Genomic DNA, 17,891 nt, shown 5'->3' with positions numbered 1-17,891 from the left:
TTCGGTGGGTGGGCAGCCGAGCTCCATCACGGCCACTCTCTCCCTCCCCCTCCTCAAAGAGAAAGGGAGAGAAAATACGAGGCAAAGGGCTCAAGGGTTGAGACAAGGACAGGGAGATCGCTCAACAAGGATCGTGATGGGCAAAGCAGACTCAGCATAGGGAGACAGTAAGATTTCCTGCCTAACTACTACTACTACCAGGCTAGACAAGTGAGAACCAAAGGAAAGAAACCAAAAACACCTTCCTTCCCCCCATCTGAGCTCTTCCAGCTCCTCCCCCCGTGCAGCGCAGGGGAACAGGGGGACTGGACTGGGGGTTGTGCTCAGTCTGTAGCACTTCATCTCCACCACTCCTTCTCGGTCCCTCTCTGCCCCTGCTCCACGTGGGCTCCTCTCCACGGGCTGCAGCTCCGGCCCGGGGCCTGCTCCTGCGGGGGCTCTCCATGGGCCGCAGCCTCCTCCAGGCCACATCCACCTGCTCCACCGGGGGCTCCTCCACCCATGGGAGGGCTGCAGCGTGGAGATCTGCTCCATGGGGGACCCATGGGCTGCAGGGGGACAGCCTGCTCCACCAGGGGCCTCTCCCTGCACAGCCCGCAGGGGAACTGCTGCTGCCTGCCTGCAGCACCTCCTGCCCTCCTGCGGCGCTCACCTGGGGGGCTGCAGGGCTGCTTCTCTCACGCTTTCACAATCCTCTCTCCCAGCTGCTGTTGCACAGCAGTATTTTCCCCCCTTCCTTAAATCTGCTCCCCCGAAGCCCACCCAGCAGCACTCCCTGCCTCAGCTCTGGCCAGCAGCAGCTCCTTTTTGGAGCCATCTGGAGCTGGCTCTGCTCTGATGCTGACAAGATGGGGCTGCATTCATTTCCAAACTGGCTGTCATAAAGGCCTTCACCTTTGCATTACATTGAGGCAGCGGTGATCTCAGCCTTATTGTATTGCTCTGCGTAATGTAGCTCCCAAAAGAGATCCCAAGGTCCAGAACAGACATGGAAATAACTGGGGGGTTGTAAGGAAAACAATTGCATTCCATCTACATGCTTGGGTGTTATTAACAGAGCTTTGTATACTGAGCTGGTGCTTGGTAGGAGAAAAACCATAAATCTTCCCTAGGAAAGTAGGACCCCCTCAGCTACATACTGCTGTGAGGAAACTCAGATGTAAGAACACACTTAAATAACACATCAGCAGAGCTGTTGTGCTCCTGACCACCAAAGGCACCTTTTTCCAACACCGTCGTACTGGAAGTTGATGCAGCTGGTTCCATCCTTAACGTGGGACTGTACAGTGCTTTAAAAGAAATATTTTTTCACAGCTTTGGAGAAAGTGAAGCAGAGAAAACCCCACCTAACCACTGATACCTGGACCCCAAACTGCCACAGACTGACAGCGATGCCCACTGGATATCTCCTGCTGCCTTCTGACTGCTCCAGCAGAAGTCCCGTTTGAATTAGCCAGCAGGTCCCTCTGAGTGGCTTTGCTGAAACTCCTGCCGTAGGAAGTATCGTACGGGAGCCAAGTTGCTAAACTGATGTGTGGTTTTCCCTTAACCCCCTCAGCCCTGACTTTGCAGCTCCTGACGACACTGCCAACGTGTGCAGTGTCACCGTGTGCCAACTAGGTGCCAGCTGCCATGTTTTATAGATTGTAAAATGAGTGATTTGGGACTCGTGAGCACTGAGAACAGGTTAGCAATTGCTTAAGAGCTTTACTTGTGTCGCTCTTGGGCAGGGAGATGGGTGAAACATCTTAGGCTTGAAAGTGATTCCCTGCAGAGGGACGTGCTCAGATCTGTACAACAGATCTGTCGTTCTGGTCACCTTATCAGATCCCTGCTTGAGAGGTTGCTTGCAAGAATCGATTCCTCTTCACCTTGATGTGTCAAGCTAAAGACAAATCTGTGCCAAAGCACTGTCTGATCAGATGAGTGCCTCAGTTCAGGATTGTTCTTGGACAGCTCCAGAAACACCAGGACGATCAGCGCCTTCAGGAACAGATTAATTGGATCTCGAGGCTGTCATAAAACAGGTCCCTGAAGTTTGAAGACTCTTCCAATAGTTTGGGCCAGCAAGGAGCAGCTGTACCTGGCGGCTGCGGTAACTCGGGGCTCAGAGTCTCAGAGAGCGTGCTGAAAGGTGACCCCCAGCTGGCTGCTGGAGGAAGCTGAGGCAGCGTTCAGCTCTAACCTTTGCCTTCTTGGCTGGCATCTTTGCACTCCTGCTGTCAGTGGGTGTTGAGTGTCCTTCCCCCCAGCCTCAGCACGTGCCCTCAGATGTAGGCAGCGTTTAGCAGCTAGAATTCACTCCAATATAAAGAGTACAAATCATGCGTTTTCTGCTTTTGCTTTGGAACTCTTAGCTTGAGGTTTTCCTGCAGGCCATGAGGTTTCTTGCAGCAGCAGGGATGAGTTCTGTTAGCAAGAGGCTGTTCTGTGCTTCGACTGTGGGAAGATGAATGGTTACCTGTGCACCGTTAAATAGAACTTGACACCTAGCACACCGCACTTGCAGCCTGTGGGGTGCTTTAACAAGCAGGTAAATCAGCAGAGGCTGTTTTGCAGCCGGGGTGATGCTGGGTGATTAAAAAGCAGGGGCAGAACAAGGAGTTTCTAGTGTTTGTTCTTGCTTGTCATCCGACTCTCCACTTCCACTGTTCGTTAGAAAAAAAACAAAAACAAAAACAAAAAACAAAAAACAAGGGGTAAGCATCTTAATATCTTTATTATAAATGGAAGGCACAAAACAGACCAGCTACAGAGACTGTCCAAGAGAAATACTTGGTGCTTTATAAACAAACAAGGAAGTACCCTTAGGTGGGTGTGATAATCCTCCTCTAATGCGTTTTTGGAGTGCAAAAATAGATTTGTTCCTTTCTTGCTCTTCTCTCCAGGACAAAGGCAGAATAGGCAACTGCAAAGTTAGACCAGGGAGGTCAGTTTGTTCCATACTGAGAAAGACAAGCCTGTAAAACAAACTAGACAGATTTTCTTGGTACTATTCATCTTCCTTCAGCAAAGGCAAAGCTTATGACACTTGTTGGTGTGTATTTCCAGACCCCCAGCTACTGGCACTGTAGCGCATCTCTAATTCTTTGGTACAAAAGGTTCAAAATCTCTGAATGCAAACATTTTACCAGCACCCTGGAGCAAAAAAAAGAAATCTAAAAATCTTACCAACTTCTATTACAGACCTGCTGAGTGCACCAGAGTTACTCATTTTTATTCAGGCTTTCAGGGGCAACTTCAGTTGGTTTAGCGCCCGGATTGCCGTGTTAGCAGGTGTCAGTTTAAAAAAAAAAAAGCTTTTGAGGTCCTTTTTAAAATGAGACTGCTTTTTTGGAATTTAGGGCTGCGAGGTATGCTTGGTTTTGCTTTCTTCCCATTCCTTAGACCAGATCCATTCAGATTCTGAACAGCGTTCCCGGTCTGTTCAGGAAACTGGAAGGCAACAAGCAAAATGATGAGCTCCTTGGGCAGTCAAAAGAGCTAAATCTGGAGAGTGTTTTGAGTCAAACTTCCATGCTAAGGAGCACCAGTAATTGTTAGAAGTAGATGCAGAGGAACCTGCATGGCACTGGGTGTGTTTCTGAAGGTGCTAAAGGTCCGAAGTGACGATTCCTATCCATAGTAAAGAAGAGAAGGAAAGCTTGCACTTAACTACTGTTTTTATTCCCTTTGCCCAGCAGTCAAAAGCAGTAACTAATATGAGAAGCCAACTTTTCCTCTCTTTATTTTAGATTTGGGAAAATTCCCTGCCAAAAAAATATTTCCTGGAAAATTCACTAGTGTTTGTGTGAGTAAAAGGTTCCAACCTTTGATTATTAATTTGTAAGAACTATTTCATCCACTTTTGTCCAGAAGAGTCAGAAATAATTTGCACAGAAATGTGCAGCGTTTTAATGAAAGGTTTCAGAATCACTCTAATTTGAACTTTATCTGGTCTGGTTGCAGGTTTTGTGTTTAGTGTCTTTAAAAAAAATAATAATTAAAATTTCTGACTTCATCTCAGAAAAAAGAAAAAAAAAATGCTTGTGGCTAAATAAAATCTGTTGCAGCTCTGCTCATTGAAAAATCATTGGCTGTTAAATTGGACCTAAGTCGTCTTCTCTAACCTTTCATGATCCTGCAGCAATGGATGAGGATGGATATATGGATTAGGGAACAGCACGTGGTGGCAAACCTGTGGTATTTGCTACAGCGCAGAAAGAAAAACCCAATTGCTTCCAAAAAATCCAACTAATTCAAAATCCTTGGCATCATGCAGTCATGCCACTGGCAAAGTGAGCATTCCCCTGCCTCTCAAAGCTTGCTGTACCCTTGATCTGCTGTCTTCCTGCTGTTAATTGATTGCAACTCTACGTGTCTGATCAGGGCTACGAGTTGTTCTCGCTATGGAGATCATACAACATATACTGTGCACGCTTGTGTGTATAGATCTGTTTATCCTGTATGCATGTACATACGTCTGCATATTTGTGTGCTGGCCCCCAGATCACTCATGTTACAAAGCATCGGCCTCGAAGGCATACTCATCAAAATCTTTTGTAGAGCCTCCATTTTTTTCTAGTTCCCTCAAAATGAGAGAATTTTTACGCGCTCTCTGTGTCGAAAAGGCAAAAATTCTGATTTTCACTGTCGCTCTCGCTAACTTTCTCTCACTCCCTCCTCGTGTGTGTATAAACACAGATGTGTGTATGCGTATGCACATCTGTGGATTTATATGCACTGGTATGTTTTTTGCTGTACAGGTAATAAAGACGGGGAAAGGTTTTTGTGTTTTCTTAATAGGTGAAGAAATCTTGAAGACCAGAGATTGGAACATACTGAATTTTAAATTAAAAAAAAAAAAAAAAGTTAAATTGTCTGGCTGTGGAAGATGGAGCCTCATTTTTGCAGCCACTTTGAATCACGAGTTCATCTCTAAATGCGCTGGGTTTTTTGTTTTTGTTTTGTTTTGTTTTTTGGTTTTTATTTTTTTGAAGAGCTAACTATCCCTGGCTGTCTCCAGTCTGAGAGAGCATTCAAATGGACTTGCTTCCTCTATTAGTTATAAGCCGTTTAAAAGCACATCCTATGTTTGAATTGTGGATGAGAGGTTCCCTTGGCAAAGTGAGGAGGAAAATTCTTCCTACCCCTTTATTTTTAATTCACGGATTCAGTCTTGGTTTGGCCTACAGGAGAAGTTAACTGGAAGTCTTTGAAGATTGATAACTTTGCTGAGGTTGTCCAGGTAGGTGAAATGGAAGACCCACAGTGCCTGGAACGTGCTGTTTAATGCGTCCTAACTGTGTTCTAGAGAAGTTATTTGTAGCCAGAGTTGATTATTGACTTGCATGTATGATCAGGTGGTTTTTTAAGGAGTGACTCCGTTTTCAGGCTTCCAGATGTGCTCCAAGTCATCTTATTGAGGATGTGGAAGAGAACGTTTGCTGACAAAGCTCCTGGCAGCTTTACGGAACTTTCATATTTAGTTAGTTCATGTAACAGCTGATTTCAAGGCTTTGCTCTCTTCGAGAGACTGATAACTTGATTTGATGAACTGAAGAAAGCTGGAAAAATGTTGGTTCCTCATTATTTTTCACTTGTTACTTTCTTTAGGGTTACTTTTCAAAAGAAGATTTCCCTGCTCACAAGCCAGTAGAAGACTTTCAGCCCAAGCAAGGGTGAAGACAGCTCTCTCCAAGAGCAGAGGAAGGCCCTGTGGAGAGAAGCCGAGCTTGTTAGCAGAACTCGTCGGCATGTCTAAACAAGGAGACGATTGCTACTTCTATTTCTATTCTACCTGTACCAAGGTATGGCTGGCTTTCCTTTGCTTTGCTTTTTTTTTCCCATTTTTTTTCAGGAAGGAGTAGATTAGGAGGAGGAAGCACGCTGGTCTTTGGTTAACTTGAGAACCAGATAGATTCTGAATTCAGTTGTAGCAACATTAGGCAGCAGCATGGCCATTTTTGAGGCTGTACTCTATTTTCCTCGTTGGTTTCCTTTTGGTTCCAGGGAGACAAATGTGCCTACCGCCACTGCGAAGCTGCTCTGGGCAATGAGACGGTCTGCAAGCTGTGGCAGGAGGGTCGTTGTTTCAGGAACGTCTGCCGATTCAGACACATGGAAATTGACGTGAGTGCCTAACGATGTGTTCTCAAAATCAATCAACAAAAGCATTTTTCAGTGCCGTAGGTGTACTGATTGTGCTTTTGCAGGATAGATTTGTTTGCTTCAAAATCATACTTGTTTCTGTTACCAAGAGAGGGGGTGGGAGGAAGCAGAGGAAAATAAAATCAATGCCTTAGGTATGTCTTAGCAAGATATATATATATTTTTATTAGATGCTGACAGTTTTCTCAACAGATGCAGAATAGCTGTTAAATAGACTGCTAAAACCTGCTGGAGCAGGGGGGTAATAAACAGGCTGTTCTATCGTCATGGGAGCAGGCTTGATAATGAACTCTCAGGTCTCTTCTGACCCACAGTCCTTCCGATAACGCTGTTCTAGCTGCCTGGGGTAGGAAGTGGGGAAAGTTAAAGGTGCAGAAGAACTAAGTCTCCAAGAAGTAGTTCTAGACAGGGTTAACGTAGGCAATTTCAGATGTTCTTTTTCCCTCTGAATAATGCTAGTATAATCCTAGGTGTATTAGTTTAACCCACCCTCAACTGGTGTCTGAGAGTGCCTGTCTTCTCTAACTGAATGATGACAAATCTAAATGTGCATAGTGGTTCCAGCTTATGCAAACTTTGTGAATATGCCCAGAAATACTCCACTGAACTGAGAAACTGACCTTTGGAATGATGTTTCAGCACTGTGTTGTGACAGCTGTCATGATCTGGAGCTGCGCATCTCTTTGCAAGCCTCAGGTGCGTGTTATCACGAGCTTTTCTTTCTTTCTGTCTTCAGAAAAAGCGCAGTGAGGTTCCTTGCTACTGGGAGAAGCAGCCGGGAGGCTGTCAGAAAGCCAACTGTGCTTTTCATCATGCAAAGGGACGTTACATCGATGGACAATTCTTCCCACCAAGCAAGAGTGAGTTTAGGTCCTTTTTCTTGAAGTGCTGAAGACTTAATTTGGAGTATTACTTAGTGGGTGCCAATCCTGTAGGGGGCATCAGGTAACTGTTCATTTGTGAGTACAGGAAAAGGTCTGCAGTCATAGGTGTACTGCACCGAGTGTACTGCTGGTGTTTGTTTTCTGCTTTCGTGCTCAGCTTCTCTTGGCTTTGTGTGATGTTTGCCTTGCAGTTTGCTTCCTGTTGTTTCATCTTTTGCTGGGTGGTAGGGAGATGTGTTGTTGTTCAATGGGATGTCTTTGTTGACGGTGTAAACAGTGATGGGATGGGCAAAAGGAGATGATGAATTCATTGTCTGTGCGGGTTATCTGCCTTTCCTACCACCTCTTTGCTAAATTGTGGTCAAAGTTTTAAACTGCCATATTACCGATGATCCTCCTCTTCCTCTAGCTACACTGCCAAGTCCGCCTGAGTCCGCGGACGATGATTTGAAAGTGGCTCAGATGTCACTGCAGCAAAACAAACTTTCTGTCCAGTCAAATCCCTCTCCACAGCTAAGGGGGTGATGAAAGTGGAAAACTCTGAAAATGTCCCAAGCCCTACACACCCTTCAGTTGTAATCAATGCTGCAGATGATGATGAAGATGATGATGGTGAGCATGTTTTGGTTCTTGGAAGGAATTTGTGCTGTAAATGATTGTGTAAATCTTTGGTTCTTGAAGGAATCTGTGCTGTAAAGGAATGTAGAAATCACAGATGACCTGAGGTCTGACTAGCGATAGGGCAGGCAGTGTGGCCAGGTCACTGGTGGCTTTGTCCGGCAGTCAGTGGACAGAACCTGAAATGTTGGAGGAAAGCTTAGAACCACTCCTGGCTTTAGCTGGTCTGTTGTGTAAAGTTCTATGTGAAACTAGGAAGGAAATTTCTTTTTTCTGTCTGAAGAGCAATGTGTTGTGTAGTAGTTAAAGCTGCAGAGAGAATCTAGAGTCTTAGATGTTTTGTCCTAGTGTATTCTACTTAGGAGTTCATCAGGTCAATGTAGCTCTTTAAAAAACAAAACAAAACAAAAGAGCAACAAAGTTTTTTATATGAAGCATGGGCTGAAGTGTCACTGCATGAGCTACGTAATCATGAACAATCTGGTCTATGCATAACTGAATAGATTTTTCCCCTTCAGACCAACTTTCTGAGGAAGAAGAAACTAAAACTCCTGTCCAGCAACCAGCTGTGGAAGGCAAAAATGGATTACGGGTGATTTCCACTCGCAAAGGCAGTTCTACTGCTACTAAACAAGGTATTCCAGCACCTTAGTAGGATAAATCAGAAGAACTTGACAGTTAACTCAAAAGCAGTGTGGTGTAAAAACACAACAAAATGTAGGGATGCTGAATGGACTCGGTTATTTCCATGATCTCATTTCTGCCATGAATACCATCATGTGCCAATTGGGTCAGAAAGGTGAACTCCTGTTCTTTATTTTTGGAGAACAAAACAGGGCCACAGCATGGAGTTGAAATGGCTGCACGTGCAGCCTTGCAACCACTGTTGATAAGCCATATCTAACGATAGAGGGATCTAATATCGTGTAAATGGATTAAAATTAAAACTACATTTTTAAGCCTGAAGGATGAAAGGAGGGGCAAAATGCCCTTGGTTCTCTGGCTCTTTCACTTGTGAGGAGTGTTGACAGGCTTTATTCTAAATACTTCAGAAAGTTGCTGAGCGCTAAGAAGCCTGAGGAGCTGTGGTCCTCAGTGAGTGCCTCTAAGCCAGTCTCATGAACTGTTTCCTATTTTCAGAGGGCAATCTGAATTTTGGAATAAAAACACTTGAGGAAATCAAATCTCAGAAGATGAAGGAAAAAATAAGAGACACAGTGGTGAGTTAGTACAGTCAGTACTTTAGGTGTTAGCTGAGCACGTGTTTCGATGATAGATGGTGGCAAATAAGCATGTTAGTAATAGACACAAGGAGACAGCGTGTGGGAAGATGCTCTTTTCAAAGTTCTTGGAAATCTGTGGCTTTATTAGTTTAGTTGAAGATGGAAGTGGTTCAAGAGGAACTGAGTTGTGTTTTTGGGCTATTCAGCGTATTTTCCTTGAAACAGTAGATCACCGTATTTAAAGCTATGTGGTTATTCCACAAATGCTTGAAAGTCTGCTCCTAACGTCAGCCTAGAGTCCTAAATTGTGATGTGCTGCTCATTTCTTTGTGGTGTTTGAACATTTGCCAGTTAACTGTAAATTCATGCATGTATACAAAGTTGTACGCAGACCAGGAAGCTGCTGATGCTCCAACTGAGTTTCTGGGTGTGCATTACGCTCCTCTTAACATGTGTGTTGGGGGCTTACAGCAGTGCTTACAGTAGAGCTATTTGACCTGCAGTGTGGGTTAAGGTGGGTAACATAGAAAAGGGATTTGGTGTTACTGAAACACTGGATATGTTACTTTTATCATAGTTAGCTTTGTTACATCATGTCTAAAACTAGACTGAAGCTCTTCAGGGCATTGTCCTGTCTTCTGTTTCTGAGAAGTACTTAAATGCTTTAGGGAACTGAAGCTAGAAATACACCCTTTTGTTTCAGTCATTTCACAGTTTAGCTTTCTAAATGTCTCTTTGTTTATCAAGTCTTTAGGGTGGAGTAAGCTCTGTGTACTTACAAATTGCTGCATCAGACATGCTAAAGCAGTGTTCCATGTCATTAGTAGGACCGACTTGGTCTTATCTGTTGTTTTAATATAAAAATCTGAAATAATCCATTCACGTATGCTGACATGGTTTGTAGAAAAGCATGACCTACAAATGAGTAAAGCACTAAATAAATAAATAAATAAATAAATAAATTACTACTTGCTAGAAATAACCATTGCTATAATGTTGCCTTAAAATTATATGGTACATGTATATAATGCTCATCTTCTGTTGGTGATGCATGAATCTGAGTAACAGGTACTTTTGGCTGCAGGAGCTGTGTTCACAACTCTTACTGCTTGGAGCAGACTGCACAGAGAGTTGCACTAACAGCCTGCTAGTGATATGCAGATCAGAACGTTTGGGAACTGGGTCATTTATGGGAGCTGTCAATCCATGCCATGATGGTGTTGCAAGTTGGATTATTGAGGGCTCTTTTTGTAACGGGGTTACTTACTTCCTTGACACATTAGTGAAAGCCTTCTCTCAAGACTATGGCTCTTGCTAATACATAACACAAATGGAAACAATTTCAAATACTTGCCAGCAGGCTTTGCTTCCTTTTACCTTCATGCGCATTTTTCCTGTAGCCTATGTAGTAGGGAATATTGTGTTCAGATAAATAGGGTTTGGGCAACAGGCTGTTATTTACTTCCAATATTTTACCGCACTTCAAAACTCTTACTTGAAAACTACTGTAGAAGTTGAAATGATGCTTCAGGTCATAGTTTGATCTGTGGAATTATGAAACTCCTTGTGGTATTTGATTAAGGAGGCATTGGGGAGGCATTGGGGAGGCAAGGACAATCCCCAGACATGGACTGTATATCTCGAAACAAGACGCTGCAACTCATGATAAGGAAGCGGTAGACAGACAGAGAAACAAATGGAAGGACTATAAATCTCAAAACTGGACATTGGAATTCATTATAAAGATACAACAAATGGAAGAATTAGCAACAACCAGCGCTTGCAATTAAGAAACATGCCAACTCAGCAAATTCCTGACCAAAGGTGAAAAGTACACTGTGAGGAAGACTCGGGGTCTTCCTCCCAAAGACCCCTGCCCACGTCCCAAAGACCCCTGCCCACAATTCTTGGGAGGCTCTACGCAGGCGCAAGGTGCCAAAAGGCTAATTAGCATGAGAAGCGAGGGAAGGCGGGGATAGGTAATGCATATGTATAGGCGCTTGTAGAATATTGATAGATTGATTGTATAAATTCAAGACTGCTTTCCGCCTTGGGTATGCACGATAGGTGGAGAGATCCCCTGTGCATCATCCAGCGCTGCAATAAAGACTATACCACTTCAAGGAATTTCGGCTTCGATCTTTGAATCATATTTGAACACTTTCTTTCTGTGATCAAAAAGCTTCCTTAAACACAGCCTCAAGCTCAATTACACCAGTGTGTTTTTAATTTTCTACGGCTGGTTATTTCTATAGCAATACAGAATAACACTGCTCATAATTCCTGAGGTGGGGGGAACTATACCAGCCTCTGAAAGGGTGCTAGCAAGCACTTCTAATTAGCTGAAAGCTTTTGAGGTATCAGCCCATTGTTTTTTCAGGGAAGGGGGAATGGGAGCCATACTTTGAAACTGAAGTGCTAGGTGCTTAATAAAATGGGTCTGCCAGAATTGTAGGTGTGGTGCTAAAATATGAAGCCTGGCATGGTGGTAGGCCTTGGTGAATCACTGGATCCATCTTTAGGTGTTGCAGAAGTGGGATAATTTGATCCTGCTGTAATATGAATAGTATTGAAATGTCCTACCAACTGAATTAGCAATGTTAACAACTATCTGCGACTCAACTAGAAAATAACCTGCAATCTCATGTATTTGCAATTCACTTTATAAACTCATTGCCATCCATTATGATGATGATGATGTAGAAACACCGAATTCAGGAATAAGGTTTTGTAAATTGATATCATGTTGTCACTGTAGTATTTCAGTGAATTGGAACAGCAGAATTCCATGGGTAGTACTTGTTAAATGTACTTGTCAGCTGGGCTCTTAATTGCATGCCAACTACGATAAGACAGCAAAGGTATACTTATTGGTGTATTTATATTGGTGTATTTATAGACGAAAGAAGGGAGTTTGCAGCCACTTTATGTACCTGTGTAGAGGTTCAGCTATGTGTAATTGTTTTCAGATTGTATGTGCAAAAAGAAGGATTTGGCAGCATTAGCCACTGCTGCCACTGTACAAATAAAGACTGTTGTGCTGTTGTACTGTTTACATTAACTATAAATACACCACAGTAGAGAGAGACTAGAAATTCCAAGCTTTTACTGAAGAGTCATACTATAGTTCTTTTTTTTTTCTTAAGCCAAGCACAGCAGGGAGTCTGCAGACAAAACTTTGAGTGTTGTCTGCTTTAGAGCAACATCCAGCATCATAAGTTCTTGTGGAACATGACTGAGCACTTTTATCTGGTGCTTTTTCTTGCTGTAAAGATGCACCTGTAATCTTTTCTCTGAGCTTCAAGTTTCAACATATTTCGTGTCCAGCTAGTAAGAGCATGAAGTCTCTCAACTTTAACTAATTTCCTCAGCTGGTTAACTATATAGTTATTTAGCATTAAAATGTTTGTCAATGTATGCACACGTGTGCATATGTGCACAGTCTTGTCTGCACAAAAATCCAAATGTATCCTGTTCTGTCATTTAAAGAGTGACAAATATGAATTACTTATGATGTAGATATGATTGACCTGTATTTTCTAGATACATAGTTGTGGTCTGATCAGCTAATCTGAATATCAGCATCAAGTAGATTCACAGCTCAATGGCCGTTTTCTCCTAAGATGACCAGCTTCATTTTCTCTTCTTTTGAGAGAAATGGAGTTGAGTAACTTTGTGTGACGAGAATGCTCTTTTCTGTAACCTTTTTGTCTCCTGTAAACTTAAGAGTAGAGCATGGTTCTTTCATCTCTGAAAAGTGAAATGACATATTCCTTTTAAATCATTATTTTGGGGAATGGTCTCTGCCATGCTATTGTTGCATGTTGACATACCTGAGTATATATGGAGCACCTATACAATTTTGGACTGGAGAAATTCTGGAGTTAAGTGGTAAAGAGAGCCTGTGGAAACTTCTGCAGAGTCTCATGTTCTTTTGTAATAGTACTTAATAAGGAACAGATTTGTAGGTTATCTAAGCAGATAACTCAAGAACTTGTTTCAAAATCTAAAGATCCCTTTTGAACAGTAATTTCAAGAAGTATGTATTATCTCACTACACCGCTGTCATAATATGTCAGCATATCTAGATGTCTGTTTTCTATGAAATTTGTAATCAGAGATGGATATCATCACTTTCAATACTCTGCTAATTGACCAAACTCTGCATGGAAAAATTGCAGTTGGACAAACATAGATATACCCAGGATCTATCTTTAATGCTAGGTAAATGATTTGATCTTTAGAATGGTGTCCCAGGGATGTACATGTTGCTTTTAGCTACAGGCAACAACAGAAGGCATAAGTGTTACTTAGTTCTGTCTCCTCCCAACGTATCCTCTGTGTCTTGCTCTAAGAACAGGTGAACTTGATGTTTGTGGACGGTACCAGCTGAAATGCTGGGTTCACCTCCCTGTGGAGAAAACTGCTTGCTAAATCTCCAGTGCATTGCAAACAAAATTAAACTTCTTGTAAAAGAAGAGATAAGGCTGCTTACCCCAAACTGGAGCTTGCGTATGTGTATTATCTACTTCATTTTTAAATTGTGTTTGTCAGGCTCTGGGGATGGCATCTGAAATAGTTTTTAAGCACTAAATTATTCTATTCTATTCTATTCTATTCTATTCTATTCTATTCTATTCTATTCTATTCTATTCTATAATTGTGTCTATTTCCACCCAGAACATGAAGACCAGCTTCTTGTAGAGCCACCTTTTTTCCACGAAATCTCTCAAGAGCGAATGTATTAGCCTAAAATGTGTTTGGTAGATTGTTGTTTTTTTTTTTTTTTTTTTTTTTTTTATGTAATTCTTCTTTAGTTACCTAAGGTAATACAGTGTAGTCGGTTAAAATATAAATAAATTATACTGTATCTTTTTGATTTCTCCCTCATTCCCCCAATTCCAGCCCTGTCTTATGCTTTCTGAGCCAAAAAAAACCACTTCTGTGGTTTAATGATATGAATTATTGCTTGTTTGATCAAACAATGTTTTCATTATACCTTCTGTGCTACTTTCCCAGGAAACTGATAATTAAAAGAAGCCAGCTCCCTAGAATTTCAGACATGGCAATGGAATCTGCTCTAATCAGTTCAGTCCCTACCATTGCGTCTCGTTTTGCCTTACTACAACTGGAAAGTGATACTGATTCAGAGCCTGGAAAAGGCAGAAGTGGCCGACGTGCTGGTAAATCTCTAGCTTCAGGGTGTAGATCTATAAATGTGAAGAAAGGAGAGAAAAGAAGAAAAAGGAGAGAACAGCAGCAGAGTGAGGCCAATGATTTAAAGGGATTGTATTTTCAACAGTGAGTAAGGTTGTTGTCTCATCAAGAGTTTTTGCTGTCCCTGAAAAGTCATTGGTTTTGGTTTTCCCTGTGAAAGAAGAACTACTTAATCGCAGATTACATCTTTACATTGTCCTGTCTTATGTTTCTGAGAAGTACTTACATGCTTTAGGGAACTGAAGCTGGAAATACACCCTTTTGTTTCAGTCATTTCACAGCTTAGCTTTCTAAATGTCTCTTTGTTTATCAAGTCTTTAGGGTGGAGTAAGCTCTGTGCACTTACAAATTGCTAAAGCAGTGTTCCATGTCATGAATGGGACCGACTCGGTCTTATCTGTTGTTTTTCATATACAAATCTGACAGAATCCGTTCGCGTTTTGCTCCTTGAGCTCTGTCGGCATTGTGTCTACAGATGTGTCTGTGTGTGGACGTGTGCCTGGGCACTCCCGGCGGCTGCTGGGCCAGCAGCTGCGAGCAGTTGTGAGCGTGGCTCGCCTACTTGGAGACCGCTTGTGTTTGAGGGAAAACTCAGCCTTTACCGCTGAGCTCCACCGGAGCCGTGAGGAGACGCTCTCCTCCATGACGAGCGCGGCGATGGAAGCCGCATTTCGCACCCCTGCTTTGACCACAAGCAGACGGCCCCCTCCACCCTCCCCAGGACTCGAGGGCGAGCTGTGCGCGTCCCTGGGGGCCGGGGGCTGCCCCCCGGTGTCCCCTCACACCCACCCCTCAACCCCCGCTCCGCCCGCGCCCTCCTGCCGCGGGGGGCCGCTGTGCGCGGCGGGGCGGCGCCGCCGAAGGTTGCGGCCGTTGCCTAGCGAGGCGCTGTCACCAGCAGCGCGGGCGGCCCAGGCGCGGCCCGCCGGCCCCTCAGCCCGCCCGGAGGCTGCCTCCCGCCGCCCGGAGCAGGTTTGGAGCGGGGAGCGACGGGGCCGGGGCTGGGGCTGGGGGGAGCCGCCCCACAGCGCCGCTGAGCCGGCATTTTGCTTGGTGTTTGTTTGAGGAAGTAGGAAATGGGATCTCTCCCCTCCTCCGCCCCTCCCCTCCCGCGACTGGTTTGGGTGTCATTTTGGGAGGGGGGGGCGGGGGAGGGGGAGTCAGTAAGTTTTCAGTATGTGCTCGTGATTGCCGTGCCCTTTCTGAAATGAGCAGGATTTCAGGCTCTTGCTTCTCTTTCTTGGCTTCCCTTTGCTCTGTTCTGTACAACAAGGCTTTTTGTCAGCTTCCAAAGTTTCTCAGCTCTGAATGGACAAGCCCTCAATGCAAATGGGTGTGAGTGAAATGCCAAAACTCTTCTCTTTGCAACCACAGAAGACTTGTGTTTCAATCTGGTTGCATTTTCATGCAGGCTGAATTTGATGTGCTTAGCTGGTGAGTTCTGCCAGTTGGGTAACAGAGCAAAAAGGCTGCGTGGGAGTTGAGCAAGAAGGAAGTTGAGCAAACTGTCCTTTGCATGGCAAAGCCTCCTTGACTGAGAATCAGCAAGAGCAGAAGATGTGTTTGGGATCCGGCAGCATTTGATACCCATCGAGGCTTTGGAGTGTTTCTGGTAGACATTTGTAAAGAAATCCTATTCGATGCTTCTTCTTGTGCTTCAGAATTAATAGATGGGGGGCAGTATAAGGAACCATGGTTGCTGAAATATATAACTAATAAAAAATAGTTCCATATGGGCATAAAGAGACGGATTAAAATCAGAGGAATGCTTGGTGTGTAGTAATCACAACTATTTAAAATCATACCCCCCATGTAAGCAACACGACAGCTTTCTGTGCTTCTGAAATTCTAAATACTTGGCCCTTGTAAGCAGAAGATGGCTTTCAAGCACGTGTGTGTCTATAGGTATAAATTCAGGATAAAAAGGTTTTGTTTGAATAATTTCTGTTGCCTATGCATCGGTACTGTAGCAGTGAGAAAATAAGGTTCATTGTAAGTCTATGCTTTATCAAGAATTCATTAACAAGATCTTACAATATTGTTGCTTCATCCGGCAGTATAACATCCAAACAGAAAGTCTGACCACTTTCAGACCAAAGGTTAAGTCTGCTAGCTTAGAAGGTAATAGAAGCAAAATTAGTTTCTGCACTGGTTTAACAGTTGTTAACATATCTGCTTTTTTATCACAGTTCCTTTCCAGGGTGTAATGATGCTTATGTATTCTTTGGGAAACTCTTCAACATTCTGTTTCAGCAGGGAGTTAATTCTTTATTATTTAACTCGGAGAACATTTTTTCTTAGGTGCAGAAAATTGCAAATGAGGTGAACAGAGGAATTGTAACAGATCTCGTAATGACTTTCTGAATACTGAGTGGGGAGCACAGAGATGGAGGCCGGCATGGAGGAGATCCTGGTTAAAGTTGCAGTAAGGGTCAGACCTCTGCTTTCCAAGGAAGTACTTCATAACCACCAAGTATGCGTGAGATTAGTCCCAAATACACAACAAATAATCATTGGGAAAGACCGTGTCTTCACTTTTGATGTTGTATTTGGCAAAAACTCAACCCAAGAAGAAGTTTATCCAGTTTGCATTAAACCTCTTCTAGTGTCTTTGGCTGAGGGATATAATGCTACAGTATTTGCATACGGACAGACAGGTTCTGGGAAGACTTACACCATTGGAGGTGGTCACATTGGTACGTTGTAAAAAGTCTTTTTTTGTGTGTGTGTGAACAATGTAGTTCTGCAAATTAAGTATTTAATACATAACAGATGATGCTTGAGAATTTTTAAGAGATAATGAAAAAATGTATAGCAAAAAAAGACATATATATTCCAAAGTTTATGTGATGGTTGTGTTCTAAACACAAATTCTGTGTCCGTTAGGCTATACCAAAAGTATGAGAGAAAAAAAAAATAAAAAAAAATTAAAGTGCTCTTTCCCATTCTCTATTCTAACAGGCAACTTACCCTACTTTCTGAAACACAGTGCTTTAGAAATTTTGGCTCCATTTATCCTACTTAGAAAGTATCTGCTTTAGGTAATTGTATGAAGCAAACTCACTCTTGGACTTTTTTCAGAGACTGACAAAGAGATTTCATAGATAAATTTCATGGAATAGAATCCTAGAATGGTTTGGGTTGGAAGGGACCTTAAAGATCACCCAGTTGCAACCCCCCGCCACGGGCAAAGATGTCACCCACTAGACCGGGTTGCCCAGGGCCCCATCCAGCCTGGCCTTGAACACCCCCAGGGATGGGGCATCCACAGCTTCTTTGGGCAACCTGTGCCAGTGCCTTGCCACCCTCTGAGTAAAGAATTTCTTCTGACGATCTAATCCAAATCAACCCTCTTTTAGTTGGAAAGCCATTCCTCCTTGTCCTATCATTACACCACCTGCCAAAGAGTCCCTCCAGAGTCCCTCCCCAGCTTTCCTGTAGGCCCCCTTTAGGCACTGGCAGGCTGCTGTAAGGTCTCCCCAGAGCCTTCTCTTCTCCAGGCTGCACAACTCCAGCTCCCTCAGCCTGTCTTCATAAGAGAGGTGCTCCATCTCTCTAAGTATCCCTGTGGCCCTCCTGGACTCTCTCAAATACTTCCACGTCCTCGTGCTGGGGGACCCAGAGCTCCAGGTGGGGTCTCACGAGAGCAGAGCAGAGGGGGACAATCACTTCCCTCCCCCTGCTGGCCATGCTGCTTTTGATGCAGCCCAGGATATGGTTGGCTTTCTGGGCTGGAAGCACACATTGCTGGCTCAGGTGGAGATTCTCATCATCCAACACCGCCAGGTCCTTCTCCTCA

The 17,891-nt window shown here is 43.6% G+C and overlaps 1 pseudogene; it reads left to right on the top strand.

The window, feature by feature from the left end:
- The first annotated feature begins 660 nt into the window (after window positions 1-660).
- LOC139998589 (kinesin-like protein KIF27) overlaps window positions 661-17,891 on the top strand; it is a 33,265-nt pseudogene continuing 16,034 nt past the window's right edge.

The sequence above is a fragment of the Anas platyrhynchos genome, chromosome 26, assembly GCF_047663525.1.
Source record: "Anas platyrhynchos isolate ZD024472 breed Pekin duck chromosome 26, IASCAAS_PekinDuck_T2T, whole genome shotgun sequence".
Taxonomy (NCBI): Eukaryota; Metazoa; Chordata; class Aves; order Anseriformes; family Anatidae; genus Anas; species Anas platyrhynchos.
The sequence above is the reverse complement of the archived record's forward strand: the minus strand, read 5'-3'. Positions and strand labels throughout refer to the sequence as shown.